The following is a 4,500-nucleotide window of genomic DNA, read 5'->3' as shown; positions in this document are numbered from 1 at the left end:
CAGCTACATCTACAGGGTGCTGCAGGGCCAACTTCTTCAGGGACAGGGGGACGTGGAACAGGTTATGTCCCAAATACAGAGGAGCAGAGGCGTTGAAGAAGTCTCCCTTCCTCCAGACCACATGGCTGCTTTGTAACAGAATTAGTAGGGCAGGTGTTGTTTGAGGCCAACCAACCAGCTTGAGAAGCATCACTGCTACAGCATCATCCCCTACAGCAGTGACATGTCTCAAGCCCCTACCTGCATGCCATGAGGTCAGTGCTTAAAACAAGGGAGGGGTTGAGTTCCCGCCCCCTTACCTGTCCTCAGGCACCTAGGCAGAGTGGGCTGCTTAGCAACTGGAGTGATAGACACATGAGCGAGAGAGAGGAGGGACAGACTACCCCCAGCAGAGGAGGAGGCTGGGACAGGTTTCCTCCATAGTGAGGACCTTAGCTTTGACTGCACGGCTAGACTAGGATGCTGGGAGCACAGAATGAGCAGAAGCCTTTTTCTATCCTCTGCGTCTTTCTTCTCTAAAGCAGACATCTCCTAGGACCAAGAACATTTCCATCCACAATATTTATGGAGCCCACAAAGGTATCACCAAACACCGCAGCAATCACGTCTGTTCAGGACGGGGGGAAGTGTTAAGTTATGGAGGAGACGCAGGAAGATGAGATGCACAGCAATTATGACCAGAAAAGACCCACTGAATGCACCTCATGTAACAAGGCTGGAAGAGTTTCCCCGCAGTGTGCTGGTGCTGCCGGCAGTGTGGACCACCCCCTGCTAAATGTCCTGCACATTTACTGGAACTGGTGTTTTCATAGTGATATCTGATGAGCGCAATGGTTCTGGTTCTGGGGCACTCCCTTCCAAGGGACCTTTTCCCTTGACAGGGACTTTCCCCAGTGTTCACAATCTGGCCTGAAATCTTTGGATCTACACCTCATTTTTGGCCCAATTCCATTTGCACTGACAAGGCAAAGCAGCAGAGCACAGCGGGGCTGGGCAGTGGTAATTTTGGTGTTTCCTGAGGGTTGATTGCTCCAGCTTGTGCCCAGTTGCTCTTTTTATATATCTAGGTGTGGCAAAGTGGATCCCCGCCTAGCCACAGTGCTAGGTTCCCCACTTGCCTTTGGGCATGCCTCCCACCTGACTCACCTGCCACACCTTATTCTTATTAATTAGGATGTTCATTAAGTGGGAGGCTGCCAATTTTATGCCCTGATGCCAGGGGGTGCTATCTGTGGTGCCAAACCTCCCCTACACTGCAGCCCATGCCTTGCAGATGGCATCCAGCTGTTAGTCACACCAGCCCCACACTGGGCTCCAGAATCCTCCTATCAGGACCCCACTTTAATCCCTCCCCTCAGGCGGCCTACTCTGCCATCATTCAGGCTGCCGAGCTCCCTGTAGCTATCTCCCCTCTCGAGCATGGTCCCCCCAGCACCTTTGGCCACACAGGCCCTGGCCTCACCTCCAAGGCCAGGCGGGACCCCAGGCCTTCTGCTCCGGACGTCCCTCATGGTGGACCCCTGGCCCTTTTGACCTTCCTGGTCCTGGCCCCAGTATGGACCAGTAGAGGGGGTACTCTACCTCCAGCCTCTCTCACCAGCCCCGCTCTCGCACTCTCAGGTCCCCCTTTCTGGATGTGGGAGCTGGGGTACTTCACACCACAACTGGTGCTCCAGGGTCTCACAGGAGCAGCAGGTGGTGGTGCTACTTAGGATTTTACTTTTGGCCATGCTCGGCCTCCCAGCAGTGGAGGACTTACTGGGGCCAGGAATTGCCCCTCTCTCATGGGCTGAGCCCCATCTACTCATCCTCTGGCCCAAACTTCAGCTTCAGGCATCCAAAGACCTACCTAGGTCTGCGCCCCTTCACTAGGGGCTCCACGCCTCCCCCTTCACTTGGGGGCCATGGGGCTTCACTCCCTGGTGGGTTCAGGTGGCTACCTCTGTGCCTGGCCCCCAATCTTCCTCCTCGGGGTCTCACACCCCACAGGGCTCTGGTGGCCTTAGACATGCCTGGCCCCCAACTTTCCCTCTCAGGGTCTTGCACCTCCACAAGGCTCAGGTGGCCACAGCCATGCCTGGCCCCAACTGCCTCCGGTGTCACACAACCCACCCAAAGGTGGAGGCTACAGTTAAGGCACCACAACCCACCTTTCACCGGGTGGGTAACTGGCCTGGCATTTCCTGGGGGCTCCTGCACCACTGAGAGCCCCACCAGGCCACCCACTCCGGGCAGGGTGCAGTTTTAGGTCATGCCCAGGCCCAGGAGCCTCCAATCCATCCACTACAGCTCCTCCCTTACCTCCAGGATGATACACAAACTCTCACAGCCAGGCAATGTTGCTGCATTCCCAGCCAGCAGGGAACTGACCTCTTTATATAGGCAGCCAGGGATCTAAAATGGCTGCCTTAATCAAGCACCTGCTGGCTGCTTAGCTTCAGTCTTAAAGTGGCAGGCACCAACAGTGCCCCACCACACTCGTTTTTCTACATTTACTGACATCCAGTGAACTAGTTTTGAGTCACAAAAGTTCACATCAAAGTTGTGTTTGAGACTGGTGCTGGACTTACACGTGGCCGTGACTCCACCAAGAGAAGCCGCGAGGAGAAGGCTCAGCAGCAGGAGGAGAGCGTGGAGGATGCGGGATCTCTCTGGAGAGGACTCAGGAAGGTTTCCTGGAACAAGAAGAAACATCTCCAGGGAGAATCACACGGTCAGTGTCCCCTGGCACGGTCTGCAGTTGTAGTTCCTGTCCACACTGCTGCAACGAGTCAGGCCCTCAGAAGGCAGCACACGCGTGTGCCCACACATCACTCACCCCACCTGGGGGAACTGGTGGGTGTAAGACATTCCCACACATCCAGTACAAGAGACACAACCTCCATCACAATCTAGACTGAACCCCTGCATAATGCGGGCTGTGACAATTACTGCTTCACCTGGTTTGAAGATGACAGCTGAGGTTCTGCTTCCACAAATGCTGTGGGTGTGTTTCTAATCTAGATACAGACATTTTTGACCTGGAGGGATGCAGGCAGTGCGGTTCTGCAGGGCTCGGTCCTTGGGCCCGCACTGTTCAACATCTTCATCAGCAACTTGGACGAGGGGGTGAAAAGCACCCTGTTCAAATTCACAGACGACACTAAGATATGGGGGGAAGTGGCTACACTAGTAGGAAGGAACAGGCTGCAATCAGACCTAGATGGGTTCCGGGGGTGGGCGGATGAGAACAGGATGGGTTTCAACACTGACAAGTGCAAGGTGCTGCACCTGGGGGGGAAGAACCAGCAGCAGACCTACAGGCTGGGGACCTCCCTTCTCGTCAGTGCAGAGGCAGAAAAGGATCTTGGTGTCATTACTGATTCCAAGATGAACATGGGCCACCAATGTCAGGACACGGACAGTAAGGCCAACCGCACCTTGTCGTGCATCCACAGATGCATCATGAGCAGGTCCAAGGAGGTGATCCTCCCCCTCTATGCGACACCGCAGCTGGAGTACCATGTCCAGTTCTGGGCACTGCACTTCAGGAGGGATGTGGACAGCATTGAGAGGGTCCAGAGGAGGCCACTCGCATGATCGGGGGCAGCAGGGCAGGCCCTAGGAGGAGAGGCGATGGGACCTGGACCTGTTCAGCCTCCACAAGAGAAGGCCAAGAAGGAACTTGGTGGCCATTTGCAAACTAGTCAGAGGGGACCAACAGGCATTGGGGGAGTCCCTGTTCTCCCAAGCACTCCCAGGAGTGACTAGAAATAACAGTCACAAGCTGAGGAGGGTAGATTCAGACTAGACATCAGAGCATAGATTTAGGATAGACATCAGGAGGCGCTACTTCACTGTCAGGGTGGCTAGGATCTGGAACCAACTTCCAAGGGAAGTGGTGCTGGCTTCTACCCTGGGGGTCTTTAATAGGAGGTTGGATGAACACCTTGCTGGGGTCCTTTGACCCCAGCACTTTTTCCTGCCATGGCAGGGGGTCAGACTTGATGATGTGCTCAGGTCCCTTCTGACCCGACCAACTATGAAACTATGAAACTATTTCCAGTAAGGGAGCATCCCCCTTTCGGCCTCGGTAAGCTGTGCTAAGGGTTCTCGCCTGGCCTCTTACACACTGGACCTTCTTGCTGCTCTGAATTTCAAGTTGCAACAAGGGATGTTTAAGTCAGAAATTAGGAAGAATTTTCTCACTAAGAGGCTAGTAAACCACTGGAACAGGCTCCCCAGAGAGGCGGTGCAATCTCCATCCTTGGAGGTTTTTCAAGACCCAGCTAGACAAAGCCCTGGTTGGGATGATGTAGTTGGGGCTGGTTCTGCTTGGAGCAGGGGGTTGGATGAGATGTGACCTGCTGAGGTCCCTTCCCACCCTCATTGTCTGTGATTCTGTGATCCTCATCCTCCAGCTTTCAGCGCCCAGCCACTGGGCCTTTCTCTGCTGGACCCAAATCCCTGCTCTCAGCACATCTCTCTTCCCCAGATGGTGCCTAGGGCCAGATAGAGATC

The 4,500-nt window shown here is 54.7% G+C and overlaps 1 protein-coding gene across 1 annotated transcript in view; it reads right to left on the bottom strand.

Annotated features, from left to right (window-relative positions):
• Positions 1-4,500, bottom strand: part of LOC102386404 (C-type lectin domain family 4 member F-like) — a 10,386-nt gene that overhangs the window by 5,270 nt on the left and 616 nt on the right. The window lies entirely within an intron of this gene.

This window comes from Alligator sinensis, unplaced genomic scaffold (assembly GCF_000455745.1).
Source record: "Alligator sinensis unplaced genomic scaffold, ASM45574v1 scaffold664_1, whole genome shotgun sequence".
Lineage (NCBI taxonomy): Eukaryota > Metazoa > Chordata > Crocodylia > Alligatoridae > Alligator > Alligator sinensis.
This window is presented reverse-complemented; position numbering and strand designations above follow the sequence as displayed.